Genomic DNA, 17,983 nt, shown 5'->3' on the forward strand with positions numbered 1-17,983 from the left:
TAGACACTAGAGGGAGCACGAGAGACATGACACACAGACATTCAACCAATAGGTCAGTAAGATAGGACACGACCAATGGGCATTCAAGATACACACAGAGGTGACACTACCACAGGGGGGCAATACACCAACCCATATAAAAGGACACAGCACACACGATCTTCCTCTTTCCAGTGGAGACTCTCAAGTGAGTACACTGGGTTGATTTTAAACACATCACACCCACCACGTGGATTGTAGCAGATGATTCGTCAGTCTGAGTAGCTATTGCAGGATTAACAGGAGAGTCGAATCCAAGTAGGAGAATTGTTAACAGCTTAATAAATGTGTTAAAGATATCTCCAAGTCTGAACCTTCCTTTGTCAGAGTGCACATCAAGGAAGCAGCTTACGCCAAGTCAAGAGCATAACAACTCAGATACAAAATAAGAAGCAAGTAAACCTTTAGAATTTGTATTTAGAAGAGCGCAAAGATGTGTGAGAGAAAATGGGAACAAAACAAGAGAAAGGAAAACACCGATAAACTGAAGTGGATGAACATAAAAGTGCTGGATTCTTCATTCTGGAGACAAAGTGCACCTTCCAAAGTAGAATCACTCCTGGTCTCTGCTGGTGCTAGGAGCAGCACCGAAGAGTGATTCACTCCTTTCTCCAATCAAATTTATGCATGGAGGGGAATTTGTGGGATTCTTTTAGAATCCCAGTATTGGGCCGCCCAGTCAATATGGTCCTCACCACGTCAAGAGCAGCTTTGACTTCCTTTTTGTCTTAGCAGGAAGCACTTTGCTGCCTTTGATGTGAATAGGAGCTGTCAATCCCAGCAAGAGAGTTTATGAACATTCTGGTTAGCTACAAAGCAGGATAATGGCGATGAATTCAAGCATGAAGGGAATGATCAATGAACAATCTACCAAGTAGCTGTCTCTGGAGTAATGTAACTGTCAATCACTGGCTAATGCAATGTTTTGCTGTGCGAAATTGAATGGAAGAATTGCATTTCAAAGGTTGTCAAGGGGTTTCAAGCACCTTGAACTGTATTGGGCTTTTGAGGAGGCCTCTGACACTTGTCACAGCCATTGCTTTGAATACTTTTGTCTGTGGCAGCAGATGTTAGGGACGGGTAAGTGAAGGGTGAGTGATTTTTCAATCTATTGCATGCACTGCTCTTCAGCTTCCAGGCAAAGGTTTAAAGGTTTCTGATGCCAGGTGTGGGTGGGCGGGGGGTGGGCGGGGGGGGGGGGGGGGGGGGCCTAGGAGAGGGGGGGGCGAGGGGGGGGGGGTGGGGGCAGTCTAATGCGGCCATATCATTTGGTAGAACTGGAGGGAGATGGGGGTATGATGGGGGGAGGCTTGGGGGTTGGATTTATGTTGTGGGGGCCCTCTGATGGAGTTTGGGCGGCACCTACATTGCATTGCATAACCCTTGGCCTACTGCAGGGTCCACCGCATCAGGGCCAAACTTGAAAATACCTGCACAAATCTACGCCTGTGTGCATCCTGGTTAGGAAGTCTGGCACATTTTGCGGGCATTGGACAATCGGGTTTCCAGCCCATTAATCAGTTGCAAATGGATGCAAATGACCTATTTGCATCTTCCCACCGGCGTGGGGCATGTAGCTTGCTACCACCAGAGAACCAGCGCACCGTTTTTAGCCTGACGTTCAATTTTCCGTTGGATCGGGAACCCCGCTACCAGCAATGGGCGGCGGAGAATCCAGCGCAAGAGGAACTGCATAGGCAGCTGATGGGGAAGAAGCAGGCAGGCACACCCAAGGATGGGGTAGATAAATCAGCTTGATCAAGAAGGGATTAGGCAAAAGAATTGCCTCAGAGGTCATCTGTAGAGTTTACTTAATAACCTGAGTATTGGGCTGCTCATAAAACATATACCCAAGGTGATCCCGCACATTGTGCATGACATCCAAGATGAATTTCTACCCTAAAAGTTCCTCAAATTGGCAAAAGGATAGGGAGCTACAAAGCACAACTGAAATAGCTCAATTCTCTCATTACCAGGGAGTGTTTGCATAATTATTTATCACTTACCACAGGTAATACCGCCAATCAAATTGCCGGCTGACTCAAAAATATGACGAATAACATTGCATTTCTTCATCATGATATTTCTAAAATTTTAGTCTTGCATTGGCCCTGGATTCACAAAAAACATTACAAATCTTTTTTCCATATTGTTTATAGGCACACAGCGTAATATAAATTGTGTCAAAATACCTCAGTGACAAGATTGATACTTGGCTCTTCATAGTCTTCACTGTCCTCAGCCAAAAAGGTTTGTCAAACATTTTTTTTTGTGTGTAAACGGTGCAAAACCCATAGAGCGGCAGCATATGGTTCCTGAGTTGTAGCCGAGAACTAACTTTTTTAGTCTGGTTTGTGAGAATATTTCTTTAAATTAGGAGCATTTTTTTGTTTGATCTAATGCCAAATACCCTTCTGCCATTCTGTTGTTGACTGTACCACATGGAGATGTTTATTTTAATAGCAGATGCCTGTAAACATTTTCAAAAATATACTAAAGTTACTAAAACCCTTATAGCACCTGAAATATTAGGACCAACTGAACAGCTGCAAACTCTGCCAGGGTTTTGATATACTGGGTTCCGTTCTAATACTAGGCATTGTAGCTTTGTTTGAGTGTACCACTTTGTCTCCCCCCCCCCCCCCCCCCCCCCCCCCCCCCTCCAGCAATTGCACAAGGCCACTGACATGGAAGGACTGGAGCAGATGCAGGTTCGGGGCTCCTTTGGAGGTTGGTACTACAGGGGTGAATGGGCCTCAGGATTGGCATTTGTGGATCTTACCATGTGATTTAGAGACCAAGAATCACGGTCAGGATCCTCAAAGGAAGTTTTTTTTTTCCTGATTTACGTGCACAAATGTAGAGGAGACGACTCAATGACAATGCCCTTAAAGCTGCGCTTCACAATCTTTTCCTTTATGCAAATGCAATGTTAGCATTCATGTCGTGATGGCTAGAATACAAGACCTGGATGTACTTCTGAGGCTGTATAAGGCTCTGGTCAGAGCCCGTTTGGAGTATTGTGAACAGTTTTGGGCCCCGTATCTAAGGAAGGATGTGCTGGCCATGGAAAGCTGTTTAGCACAACGCTAAATTGCTGGCTTTGAAAGCAGACCAAGCAGGCCAGCAGCACGGTTCGATTCTCGTAACAGCCTCCCCGAACAGGCGCCGGAATGTGGCGACTAGGGGCTTTTCACAGTAACTTCATTTGAAGCCTACTCGTGACAATAAGCGATTTTCATTTTCATTTCAAGGGCCCAGAGGAGCTTGTCGTATGAGGAACGGTTGAGGATGCTGGGTGTGTACTCATTGGCGTTTGGAAGGATGAGGGCGGGATCTTATTGAAACTTACAGGATACTGCGAGGCCTGGATCGAGTGTACGTGGAGAGGATGTTTCCACTTTGAAGTTAAAAACTCACTACTGTTCTTAGAATTCCCCCTAAAAAGGGCTGACATTCTAAATGGTGAACAGGGATTCTCACTCCCTGACTCCTGTGCAGGGTTAGGTGGGTGCTATTCAGGTCAAACTATGTTTTCAAGTTATCCCCGGCATAACCCATATCTTCACAGAAGAATTTTACCTTCTTACCACTTAGTAGCATTGATATCCTGGGTCCTGCGTTGCTAAGTAAGTAAAGTAGGCTTTGTAATAACCACTGTTTCAGGTTAAAACTTTTAAGTTATTTTATTATTATAATTTTTTCTTTTAAAAGATGCAATCACTGTCTTTAAAGAAAAGGAAAAAGATCTTGCTTCTGATCTTTCTGGTTGGTTGAAGAGACCTTCAGGTCCACCTTGACAATCACTTTTCAATAGCTTTTGGTCTTCCTCAGATGTATTTGCAGTTCTACTCGGTTGCTATGCTCTATCTTTCCCATGTACCGAGCTGTGAGAGCTGGCTCTGCTGGCTGTCTCCTTTCTTAGGGTTGTTTACATATCTTTCTAACAGTTATTATGTTTTTATGACTTTATTGTAAAGTAACTTTTATTTCACTTGGATTGTAAAAGGTACCTTTAATCTAAATTTTTCTAATACAACTAAGTATTAATTTTGAGCATGACCTCATCTCATAGATCTCTGATTATATTGTATCCTTTGTGATGTTCAAAAATGCTTCATGATTTCAAAGTGGTGTGACTTTGGATTCCTGTCATTTCTATAGTTTTATTATTATCAAATTGTGTCCCCAGCTCATAATTTTGACTTTGATTTGGGTCTAACGTGTGTTCCCATAGACACGTTGTCTCCAGCTTTCTTTAATTTACCTGATGTCAGCAGAACTTCACACCTATACATTTGTCACCTAATTCAACTGAGCCTCATCCATTCTTTTCCATCTGCTTACTTAACTTCAATGAAGGTGTGAAATATTGCTTTTAGCTTTATACTAAAGATTCAATTGGTGGTGAGTTAAAAGACTTGCCTCACATTTAAACATTTGTCACCAATTCAGCTGAAAACCTTATCCATTCTTTTCCATCTGCTTACCTAACTTCAAAAGGAGGTGCAAAACATTGCTTTTAGCAGTATACTAAAATTCACTGATTGTGAATTGTTGAAAGACCCGCTTGTTTTGTTTGCTAAGCCTATCTTGTTTGCAAAGGCTATCTGCATTTCACAGCCCTCTCCTGCAGCTGCTGTTAACCCTTCGAGGGCAGCACGGTAGCATTGTGGATAGCACAGTCGCTTCACAGCTCCCTGGTCCCAGGTTCGATTCCAGCTTGGGTCACTGTCTGTGCGGAGTCTGCACATCCTCCCCGTGTTTGCATGGGTTTCCTCCGGGTGCTCCGGTTTCCTCCCACAGTCTCAAAGATGTGCAGGTTAGGTGGATTGGCCATGATAAATTGCCCTTAGTGTCCAAAATTGCCCTTAGTGTTCGGTGGGGTTACTGGGTTATGGGGATAGGGTGGAGATGTAGACCTTGTGTAGGGTGCTCTTTCCAAGAGCCGGTGCAGACTCGATGGGCCGAATGGCCGCCTTCTGCACTATAAACATTCTCTCATGTTTCTTAGATCAGGTATTGCCAGACTTCATGTTTCAAATGACATATTTTCCCATATTTCCAATTACAACTTGGAGGAAAATCTAGAACAAGAGAACACAATTTCAGACTAAAGGGACGATCTGTTAAAACAGAGATGAGGAGTAATTTCGTCAGCCAGAGGGTGGTGAATCTGTGTCACTCTTTGTCGCAGAAGGCTGTGGAGGCCAAATCACTGAGTGTCTTCAAGACACAGATAGATAGGTTCTTGATGAATAAGGGGATCAAGGGTTATGGGGAGAAAGCAGTAAAATGGGGGTCAGAAAAATATCAGCCATGATTGAATAGTGGAGTGGACTCAATGGGCCGACTGACTTAATTCTGCTCCTATGTCTTATGGTCTGAATGACTTGTGGACCATAGATCGTCATCAAAAGCTTTTGCAGACTACAACATACGCAAACTGTTCCAAACATTGACCTGAATTCTCCGGTTGTTGTAATTCACTTTTCTCACCGGCAGTGCAGCCCCGCCCATGGGTTTGCCAGTGGCGTGCGGTTCTTAAAATAGAAAATCCCATTGACAAGTGGTGGGAAGATAGAAACTGGCTGCCATTGAATGGCGCGCCCACGAGAAACACACGGCTAGGAGACCAGAGAAACCGCCGCTTTATTTTCTAATTAGCCTACGGCTGATGGGAGTCAAACATATAAATCAACAGGTGTCAAAAACGCAACTATTTCTAATAGTTTATGATGCACACTCAAAAATACATTGTGGATCATATTACACAAGGGTGTTTAGGAAGCAAATTACCTTGAGAATAATAATGTCACACTGATTATGATACGTACCAGGTACACGTAATTGTATTTTTGTTTCCACGGATCTGCAGTACTTTCATGGATCACAGGTTGGGACCGCAGATTTAGAGAGAGGAAACAACCATTCCCAGATCATGGGCGGAATTCTCCACTTGCCGACGCCAATATCGCAAAACACGATTGAGTGGAGAATAGCCTCCGGCGACATAATTGCGGTCGGCGCTGGTTTGACTCCAAATCGGGAGGTTCCGGCACACCGAAAATGGCGTGAATGTGGCGCTCGCCGTTGGGGGGTAACGTACAGTAGCATGTCATTAGCGGGCCTGACACCCTGTTCTCCAGGGCCCCCAAGATTCCCGACAGTGTGGTTCACTTGTGGTTTCAAAAATGGTGAACCTGTCGACGTGGCTGCTGAGTGAGAGAGAGAGGAGGTAGGACATGGCGTGGAGTGACTGCGAGCTGCCAGCCCATGATGGCTGGGCTGGGGGTCCTCCTGCCATGGCCAGGGGGTGGGGGGGGGAACAGGCCCAGCAGCCGAGTGCCCCCCGACAGGACTGGGGTGGTGCCCAGGCAACAATTGCCAATAAGGCGGCCATCTTGTTTCTTGCTGCACACCCACTGACCACCCACCCCGGCCCCTGGTTCTACACAGTGATACCGGCTGTGCGGGCGTGCCCACCCCCCACCCCACCCCCAGCCACAGCGTGCCCCCCCCCTCCTCGCCTCAAAACACCCTGCCCAACCAGCCGTCACCCATCAGGGTACGGAGGGCCACACCCATGGAAGCCCCCAGTGAGAGCTGTACCAGCCAACTCTACCTCTGGCAGCAGCGACGGGGCAGCAGGACCGGGGGGCACCAACGGTGCCGTAAACCGACGGGGCAGGGGTGTGGGGTTGGGGGAGGGCATGCATGGGCGGAGCCCGCAGTGCCAACCAGGACCACCGGGTAGCCCATGGAACCTGGTTGGCTACTGGAGTATGCCACATGCTAACATGTTGTCCTTTCACCCCATGCAGACAATGGGGCTTGCCGTTCAATGAGCAATGCTGGTTGCCGTGGTGATGGTCAGAGCTCTGCGAGCTGCCTTGCGGCCATGTGAGCGTGGGTTGCTCAGAGCGGAGGGGGAAGCTGCATCAGCAGAGCGGGCAGCAGCAAAGCGGCCAGCAGAACACCCAGATGCAGAGGACCGGGTTGCGGCTGCACAGGCTGGAGGGCCAGCCATCCAACAGGTGGAGGAGGAGTCAGTGCCAAGGAGGCACCGCATGAGGCCTCGTGTGTACCAGCATTTCCTGTCATTCGAGGACCTGCCGGATCGGGCATGCCGTTGGAGAGTCCGGATGAGCAGAGAGAGAGTGCGCCACATCTGCCAGATGATGGCACACCTGGCATCCCGGGGTTTGGGGAAGGACATCCTCTCCCGTTGACCGTCAAGGTGACAATCACCCTGAACCTCTACGTGATGGGGTCCTTCCAGTCGCCGAGTGGGGACATGTCTGGGATCTCACAGACCTCGGCGCACAGCTGCATCCACGCCATCACGGACGCTCTGTGTGCCCAGGCGGAGCAGTACATCCATTTCCGTGGGGACTAAGCCCACCAGGATGCCTGGGCAGTGGGTTTCTCTGCCATCAGCGGGATGTCAAGGGTCCAGGGGCGATAGACAGGATGCATGTCGACCTATGGGCACCTGCGGATAACAGACCGCTCTACACTAACCAAAAAGGGTACCACTCAATGAACATCCAGCTGGTCTGTGACCATCAGCTGTGCATCGTGCACCTCTGCGCCCGCTACCCGGGCAGTGTGCACAACTCCTTCATCTGGCACACTCGGTGATACCCGACATGTTCGAGGAGCACTCCCCCGCCGGCAGAGGGGTTGGCTCCTGGGAGACAGCGGTTACCTGCTGCGGCCGTGGCTGGTGTCATCTAACTGGAGGCCACAGACCGGCGTGGACACCCGCTACAATGATGCCCATACAGCGACCAGGAGTGTGATCGAGCGGTGCTTCAGCATCATGAAGAAGTGCTTCAGGTGCCTGGCACTCTCTGGAGTATGATGCTGAGAGGGTCGCCTGAATCGTGGTGGCCTGCTGCATCCTCCACAACATCGCGCAGCAGAGGGGGCGATGTGCTGGAGAAGGAGGATGAGGGGGAAGGGCAGACCTTATACGACCGGGTGGAGGAGGGAAAGGGGGAACGATGAGTAGGACATGGAGCCCGGGCAGGCATGGGAAGCTGCACCACGTCATTGCCAGGGTCAGCATGCACAGGGTGATCTGATCGCCTCTAAGTTCATCGACTTAGGAGGGAGGGGATGGCGAGGGAGTTGGGGGTGCTGGCCAGGGGCACGGACACCGCAGCCCAGACCCACACCCCCTCACTTCCCACACTGCCAAACCGCCCGCTTGCACACCCCTCCGTTATACATACCTGCGGCTCTATGAGCTGGGGGCACTGGGTTGGCAGTGACAGCGGATCTGGTCCATGAGACGGAGGATGATGACAACCCAGCTCTGGTGCTCCACATCATATGTCAACGTCTGACTGATGCCCATGGTAGCACCTTCCATCTGGGTGATAACTGCATGGGAGCTGGCCAGTCCATCACACGGCAATTCACCGGGCTTGAGGTGCTGGGGACAGTCGGGACATGGGCGGGGGGAGGGGGGGTGGGGGTAGCCCCATCCTCCCACAGGGCCTGCACGATTCCACCGCACTGCCCCCATATTCCCAGCCAGCCCAGACTAGCCCACCCCCACACCCATCAGATAGAGCATCGAGGCAGATTTTAACGGTGTTAACAGGTATTTTTCATATGGATATGTAAACATAGTTTGTGCACTAGCCCCTATACCTAAACTGTGCCCTGCACTTGTGCCAACCTAACTGGTATCTAACTTTCTGGACTTATGGGCCCTAACACTACGCCTAGGTGGTTCCCCAGACGGTAAAGTAGGAGTGGACCCGGCCTGCTGTGATTCCTGCCCTGCGACAAGGGAGCCTGTTGCCGCACGTTTCCTGGGGCATCCCGGCCTGGATGGGCCGGCCGCTGCTCGGGTGTCCTGGGTGGCATCTTGCTGCCCTGTTCTGCCTGCTGCCCACCAGATGCGCCAGGGACAGGAGGGATGGAGTCCGAGGTGGTGCGGTGTTCCGGCGCCTCCCCTGCGGGAGTCACCAGCACATACCCCATCACCTCCTCCTCCCTTGACCCCCGGACTACTCCATTGGACGGGGGTGCGAGCGAAGCCAACCCCTGAGGCACCCCCACCACCTGGCCCATCGAGTCTGCTCCGTCATTCAATCATGGCTGATATTTTCTCATCCCCATTCTCCTGCCTTCTCCCCATAACCCCTGATCGCATTATTAATCAAGAACCTATCTGTGTTTTAAAGACACTCAGTGAATTGGCCTCCACAGCCTTCTGCGGCAAAGTGTTCCACAGATTCACCACCCTCTGGTTGAAGAAATTCCTCCTCATCTCTGTTTTAAAGGGCAGCCCTGTCCTGTGCCTTGGCCACACCTGCACAGAATGCCCCAGGCCTTGGACACGCTGATCCACATCCAAAACCGTCACCCCCGAATGCTTCCACTGCGGAAGCCACCACGACGGACGCCACATATGCGGCGTTGGCCTAGGTGATACGCATGACTAGCACCACCCCCTGCTCTTGCACATGGATGGTGTCCTCCACCTGTGCCTACAGGTGCTGGGTGCCCGCCATCATCCCCTCTTGTGGTACTGACATGTGGGGCAGGGTAGGGTTTAGCTGTCCCCCAGTGGGGAGAGCCAGGTTCCGGGTGTGTGGGGGAGGGCAGGGTTAGTGTCAGGGGCACGGAGCAGCCGACTCACCCTGGCCGCCCTGAGGAAGTTGAGGAGTTTCTTCCGGCACTGCATGCTAGTCCGGGCGCGTTGCCCAAGGCACTGAACGCCTGTGCCACCTGTGCCCAGGCACGACAATGGTGGCGCCTGGTGGCCTTCCTCCACGGCCGGGGTATAGGATCATCCTTCTCTCTTCCACGGCATCCATAAGGGTGTCCAGCTCAGCGTTGCTGAACCGTTGCACTGCTGTCCTTCCAGCCATCCTGTTGGCTGGGACGGTGTGTGTGTGGGGAAGGACCGTTTAAGGGTGGCTACGGCATGTGAACCTCATGTGTGCCAATCATGGACATGGCACATCCGGCACCGTTTTCCATGGAATTTATTGTGTTTCATTTGGTGAAGGTGCTACCCTTTCAAAGTAGCTGAATCGGTGCAGCGTTGTTTTTTTCTCTCGTAAAACGCCACGGTTCCCACACCGGGGTCGGCACTTAACCACAAAATCGGAGAATCCAACCCCATATTCAGCTTGATAGGGCAATCAGACCACTAACTCATGCATCTCTAATGGCACAGACATCGACGAGGACTGTTTAAATTAAGGGAGCTTTTGTTACTAAAGCAGGTTCAGAGCTTGAGTTCTTTAATGGACATGATCCCCAGAATCAGAGCCCAAGTAATTTCAGTTAAAATTGTCAAATGAGACAAATGAGAAAAAATGTGAGACAATTTTAGAACATGGCGGTTGCTCCAGCCTTTAGAAATGGAACTAGAGAAGGAGAGACTGATTGATGGGCAACATAGGCTCTGGAAAAATGCTTGGCAAGTTAGCAAATTTACTACATAATTAGCCGACCTATCAATTAGAAGGCTGTACAATTGTTGCTCTTCCTGTGATGAAAAAAGCAAATAAAAAATAAACTCCCTTAAAACCAAACCAGTTCACAACAGATAGGTGTTGCAAAATTAAACATTTAACGTACGTTGCATTTGTTCATGTATACTTTTGCCAAAAACCCGCACTAGTCAGTGAAGGGCATTCCCACGAATAGTGGCTTATGTCAATACATTAGAATTTCTTTGTTACTGGCATAGAATAAATAGTGTACAAACGTATTTGAATTGACGGAGAGATCAAGAAAGTATTGTAACATAATCCAAGCATAAAGTATTTTTGCCCCAAGGAAAGGTGGAATAACATTTAGTCACTGAGCTGTACTTGGGAGCAGTGAGAAAAGACAAACACAACAGGACATCATTCCACTGGGATGTGCCCTAAAGGCGAAATGAATCAAGATTACAACACTCTTTATAAGGCTGACACTATGAGGTGTGCTTGTCATATTGCACTGTAGGCAATACTGAAGGCATACAAATAGCAGTCAGTGCTGAAAAGTGTTCATGCACTTTGTGATCAATAATGCTTATGTTAAACATGTGTTAATTTTGTAACAAATTTCAAACAAAATAATGCTACCTTATTGGCTGAAATCTGAAGCAGAACAACATTTTTCACTGTACCCCGGGACACGTGACAATAAACGAATCCAAACGTCTAAATTAAATTACCGTAATTTCCGGACTATAAGCCGCTACTTTTCTCCCACGTTTTGAACCTCGTGGCTTATACAACGACGCGGCTTATTTATGGATTTTTCCCGCTTTCACTAAACGAATGAAATTGCTTAACGGGTTAAGGTAAAACAATGTAACTTTTTAGTTTACTGTTTAGATTAAATCGAGCGCGCTCAAACATCCCATCATTCTGATTACGGTAGTCACTTTGTCACCCTCATCATGGCAAAGACACGGAGAAATGCATATGATGCAGCTTTCAAGTTGAAGGCGATCGATCTGGCTGTTGGAAAAGGAAATAGAGCTGCTGCACTAGAGCTTGGTCTTAATGAGTCGATGATAAGACGTTGGAAACAGCAGCGTGAGGAATTGACTCAGTGCAAAAAGACAACTAAAGCTTTCAGAGGGAAGAAAAGCAGATGGCCCGAACTAGAAAATGAGCTCGAAGACTGGGTCAACATGCAGAGAGCAGACGGCCGAGGTGTTTCAACTGTACAGATCCGACTGAAAGCCAAAACAATCGCCACGGCAATGAAGTTTGAGAATTTTAGAGGTGGACCATCGTGGTGTCTCAGATTTATGAGACGTAAAGGCCTGTCCATCAGGGTACGGACGAGTTTGTGTCAGCAGCTCCCTCCCGACTACGAGGAAAAAATTTCAAACTTCCACAAATTCACTGATGCAAAGATAGCGGAGCATTCCATTGGCCCGCACAATATCATAAATATGGATGAGGTTCCTCTGACGTTTGACCTGCCTCTCACTCGGACTGTCAACAGGAAAGGTGAATCATCCGTCATGCTGAAAACAACTGGGCATGAAAAAACACACTTCACCTGTGTTCTGAGTTGCACGGCATCGGGAGAAAAGCTTCCACCGATGGTGATTTTTAAACGCACGACGATACCAAAAGAAAAATTCCCTACAGGAATTGTTGTGAAAGTCAACAAGAAAGGATGGATGACGGAAAGCCTAATGCATGAATGGCATACGGAGTGTTACGGCAAGCGACCGGGAGGATTCTTTCACAGGAACAAGGCATTGCTCGTTTTGGACAGCATGAGGGCCCACATAACAGATTCTGTGAAAGAAGCCATCAAGAGGACAAACTCAATTCCAGCTGTGATTCCTGGGAGCACAACAAAGTATTTACAGCCACTCGACATCAGTTTAAATCGTGCATTTAAGGTGGCGCTTCGTGTTCAGTGGGAGGCTTGGATGACAAGTGGGGAGAAATCCTTCACTAAAACGGGCCGCATGCGAAGAGCAACTTATGGTCAAGTCTGCCAGTGGGTCCTGACAGCGTGGAGCATTGTTAAAAAATCCACTATCATCAACGGGTTTCGAAAAGCTGGATTGCTGCGTGTTGAAGAGGGCAGCATGAGCTCAGCGGGAAATTTGCCTCCGGATGAAAGTGACGAGAGCGACAATGAAAACGATCCAACATCGGATGAAGCAATTCTGAGGCTATTCAACTCTGACACCGAAGGAGATGACTTCAGTGGTTTCAGTGCACAAGAGGAGGATAGTGACTGTGATCACCTGGGTTGGTGATATCTTGATTACGATCAGTAATAAAAGACTTCTTTTTACACATGATTTATTTATTCATTTTTATTATATATTTTTAATGTTTCAAACTGATGATTCTATGTTAATCTTAAGAGCTTAATCGGATTGATTTCGCTCCACAGTGACCAATGACTTTCTTGGTAGGCTATTCTTTACCGCTAATTTTTTATTTTTGTTACAAGCCGTATTTCGTTAAAGCCTGTGTAAAGCTCATTTGTTTCAATGTACCGGTAAGCACCTGCGTGTGCGACTTATTTATGTTCAAAATAACAATTTTTTTTTTAAATCAGTGGGTGCGGCTTATAATCAGGTGCGCTTTATAGTCCGGAAATTACGGTATGTAGAAATGCTAGTTTATTGGCTGAAATCGAAGTTCCTAAATTTCCCTCATCATCACATTGAACTGGTTTCATTCTTCAGTCAAAAACTATTCCTGCGTCTTATGATAGTCAACCGCCTTCTGTTAAAAAACCTCAACTATGGCAGCACGGTGGCACAGTGGTTAGCATTGCTGCCTATGGCGCTGAGGACCCGGGTTCGAATCCCGGCCCTGGGTCACTGTCCGTGTGGAGTTTGCACATTCTCCCCGTGTTTGCGTGGGTTTCACCCCCACAACCCAAAGATGTGCAGGATAGGTGGATTGGCCACGCTAAATTGCCCCTTAATTGGAAAAAATGAATTGGGCACTCTAAATTTAAAAAAAAAACCTCAACTACCCGCAGTAAAAGCCCAGGGATAACCTAGACAGGTCATTGTGCTTGCATTCCCCTCCAAAGATTTACTCCCTATTACAGTTAAACACTTCAGTTTGGTAATCTCGCCACTGGTTTCATTCACTCCCCGAACCCACAGCATTGCTTTCTCATCAAACTGCAGTGATCTCATCAGAATAGCATTCTGTAGCATGGGAACACACCTGCCAACTGTTAATGGGGAAAGTGAGACACACCTACTACCTATTAACTGGTTATCTGAACACAATGGCTATGTGAAACACCATCTCCAATTGTTTAATCTCAATCAGAAAGTGAAAAAGCTTGCACTGATGTATCCGCAGGCCAATCCTAAGCATTTAATGGCTCAGGAATTACTTTTAGAAGCCTAGTCCCTGTTGATATGTCAGCAAACACAGCGGCCGATTTGTGTTCAGCAAGATACACAAGGCGATGACCAGATTCGGTGATGTGGGTTGAGGGACAGATTTTAGCCAAAGCAGTAAGAGACCGTTCCTGCTCTTTTGTGAACACTGTCACTTTATATTCACCAAACTATTCGGGCTGAGTTTTATTTTAATATGAAGTGAAACATTTTTTTTTAATAAATTTAGATTACCCAATTATTTTTTCCAATGAAGGGGCTTTTTAGCATGGCCAATCCACCTACTCTGCACATTTTTGGGTTGTGGGGGCGAAACCCACGCAGACACGGGGAGAATGTGCAAACTCCACACGGACAGTGACCCAGAGCCGGGATCGAACCTGGGACCTCAGCGCCGTGAGGCGGTTGTGCTAACCACTAGGCCACCGTGCTGCCCATATGAAGTGAAACATGGCACCTGCAATAATGCAGTACTCTCTGAATATGGTACTCAAGTGTCTGCCGAGATCAGGGCCGGAATTCTCCAGCCGTTTGTTGACGGCGGAATTCTCTGGTTCCCGGCCCACAGATTTCCCGGTGGTGTGGGGGTGGCTTCAAGGGGAATTCCCGTTGACAGCGACAGGACCAGAGAATCCGGCCGCCAAGAAACACACTGTTGGGAGGCCGGAGAACCGTACCCCACCATGTGTTCAAGTCCTGGAGAAGGGCTTCTGACACAGAGGCAAGAAGGCTACAATTGAGCTAAACAAGCACTGTGAATGCTTTCAGTATGACTGAATGCTTGCTAACTTCGATCAGGCGTTTGTGGATACGCTGCTCAGAAGGACTCAGAATGGATGGAGCCCACTGGAGCTGAACTCTACTTGAGAGGAAATTATAATGGTTGAATTTCCTGTCCCTTTTATTTATATAGAAAGGTATGCTTAAGGGATATCCCTGTAATGGCTTGGAAGAATCGTATTGCATAGAATCTGATGTCATTATATGTTAGCATTTCTGAGGTTGACAATGGGACAAATGGCATGGCTCAGCCATTGTTTTTACAGTGAAGCATCGGCAGTGAATCCACCTTCTCTACCATGTAGCGGTAAGACTGGTGTGGCCTGCAGACATGGCCTTTTCTATATTGTTAGGAATAAGTAAACTGTTTGAAATGTCAATGAACAGGAGGGTCTTAATATTCTCCCTCATCCAAGTTTGTTAGTGCTCTTTGGGGGTGTTTAAACTAATTCAGCAGGGGCATGGGGACCTGGATTGTAGTTTTGGGGTACGGGAGATTGAGAGTATAGAGGTCAGGAGCACAGATTTGACTTCGCAGGAGGGTGCCAGTGTTCAGGTAGGTGGTTTGAAGTGTGTCTACTTCAATGCCAGGAGTATACGGTAGGGGAACTGGCAGCATGGGTTGGTACCTGGGACTTCGACGTTGTGGCCATTTCAGAGACATGGATAGAGCAGGGACAGGAATGGTTGTTGCAGGTTCCGGGGTTTAGGTGTTTTAGTAAGCTCAGAGAAGGGGGCAAAAGAGGGGGAGGTGTGGCGCTGCTAGTCAAGGACAGTATTACGGTGGCGGAAAGGATGCTAGATGGGGACTCTTCTTCTGAGGTAGTATGGGCTGAGGTTAGAAACAGGAAAGGAGAGGTCACCCTGTTGGGAGTTTTCTATAGGCCACCTAATAGTTCTAGGGATGTAGAGGAAAGGATGGCGAAGATGATTCTGGAAAAGAGCGAAAGTAACAGGGTAGTTGTTATGGGAGACTTTAACTTTCCAAATATTGACTGGAAAAGATATAGTTCGAGTCCATTAGATGGGTCGTTCTTTGTACAATGTGTGCAGGAGGGTTTCCTGACACAATATGTTGACAGGCCAACAAGAGGCGAGGCCACATTGGATTTGGTTTTGGGTAATGAACCAGGCCAGGTGTTAGATCTGGAGGAGGTGAGCACTTTGGAAACAGTGACCACAATTCGGTGACCTTTACGTTAGTGATGGAAAGGGATAAGTATACCCCGCAGGGCAAGAGTTATAGCTGGGGGAAGGGCAATTATGATGCCATTAGACATGACTTAGGAGGTGTTAGGTGGAGAAGTAGGCTGCAAGGGTTGGGCACACTGGATATGTGGAGCTTGTTCAAGGAACAGCTATTGCATGTTCTTGATAAGTACGTACCAGTCAGGCAGGGAGGAAGGGGTCGAGTGAGGGAACCGTGGTTTACCAAAGAAGTGGAATCTCTTGTTAAGAGGAAGAAGGAGGCCTATGTGAAGATGAGGCATGAAGTTTCAGTTGGGGCGCTTGATAGTTACAATGAAGCGAGGAAGGATCTAAAGAGAGAGCTGAGACGAGCAAGGAGGGGACATGAGAAGTCTTTGGCAGGTAGGATCAAGGAAAACCCAAAAGCTTTCTATAGGTATGTCAGGAATAAAAGAATGACTAGGGTAAGAGTAGGGCCAGTCAAGGACAGTGGTGGGAAGTTGTGTGTGGAGGCTGAGGAGATAAGCGAGATACTAAATGAATACTTTTCGTCAGTATTCACTCAAGAAAAAGATAATATTGTGGAGGAGAATGCTGAGACCCAGGCTATTAGAATAGATGGCATTGAGGTGCGTAGGGAAGAAGTGTTGGCAATTCTGGACAAGGTGAAAATAGATAAGTCCCCGGGGCCGGATGGGATTTATCCTAGGATTCTCTGGGAAGCCAGGGAAGAGATTGCTGAGCCTTTGGCTTTGATTTTTAGGTCATCATTGGCTACAGGAATAGTGCCAGAGGACTGGAGGATAGCAAATGTGGTCCCTTTGTTCAAGAAGGGGAGTAGAGATAACCCCGGTAACTATAGGCCGGTGAGCCTAACGTCTGTGGTGGGTAAGGTCTTGGAGAGGATTATAAGAGATACGATTTATAATCATCTAGATAGGAATAATATGATTAGGGATAGTCAGCATGGTTTTGTGAAGGATAGGTCATGCCTCACAAACCTTATCGAGTTCTTTGAGAAGGTGACTGAACAGGTAGACGAGGGTAGAGCAGTTGATGTGGTGTATATGGATTTCAGTAAAGCGTTTGATAAGGTTCCCCACGGTCGGCTATTGCAGAAAATACGGAGGCTGGGGACTGAGGGTGATTTAGAGATGTGGATCAGAAATTGGCTAGTTGAAAGAAGACAGAGAGTGGTAGTTGATGGGAAATGTTCAGAATGGAGTTCAGTTACGAGTGGTGTACCACAAGGATCTGTTCTGGGGCCGTTGCTGTTTGTCATTTTTATAAATGACCTAGAGGAGGGCGCAGAAGGATGGGTGAGTAAATTTGCAGACGACACTAAAGTCGGTGGAGTTGTAGACAGTGCGGAAGGATGTTGCAGGTTACAGAGGGACATAGATAAGCTGCAGAGCTGGGCTGAGAGGTGGCAAATGGAGTTTAATGTGGAGAAGTGTGAGGTGATTCACTTTGGAAAGAATAACAGGAATGCGGAATATTTGGCTAATGGTAAAATTCTTGGTAGTGTGGATGAGCAGAGGGATCTCGGTGTCCATGTACATAGATCCCTGAAAGTTGCCACCCAGGTTGATAGGGTTGTGAAGAAGGCCTACGGTGTGTTGGCCTTTATTGGTAGAGGGATTGAGTTCCAGAGCCATGAGGTCATGTTGCAGTTGTACAAAACTCTAGTACGGCCGCATTTGGAGTATTGCGTACAGTTCTGGTCGCCTCATTATAGGAAGGACGTGGAAGCTTTGGAACGGGTGCAGAGGAGATTTACCAGGATGTTGCCTGGTATGGAGGGAAAATCTTATGAGGAAAGGCTGATGGACTTGAGGTTGTTTTCGTTAGAGAGAAGAAGGTTAAGAGGTGAATTAATAGAGGCATACAAAATGATCAGAGGGTTAGATAGGGTGGACAGCGAGAGCCTTCTCCCGCGGATGGAGGTGGCGAGCACGAGGGGACATAGCCTTAAATTGAGGGGTAATAGATATAGGACAGAGGTCAGAGGTGGGTTTTTTACGCAAAGAGTGGTGAGGCCGTGGAATGCCCTACCTGCAACAGTAGTGAACTCGCCAACATTGAGGGCATTTAAAAATTAAT

The sequence above is a fragment of the Scyliorhinus canicula genome, chromosome 11, assembly GCF_902713615.1.
Source record: "Scyliorhinus canicula chromosome 11, sScyCan1.1, whole genome shotgun sequence".
Lineage (NCBI taxonomy): Eukaryota > Metazoa > Chordata > Chondrichthyes > Carcharhiniformes > Scyliorhinidae > Scyliorhinus > Scyliorhinus canicula.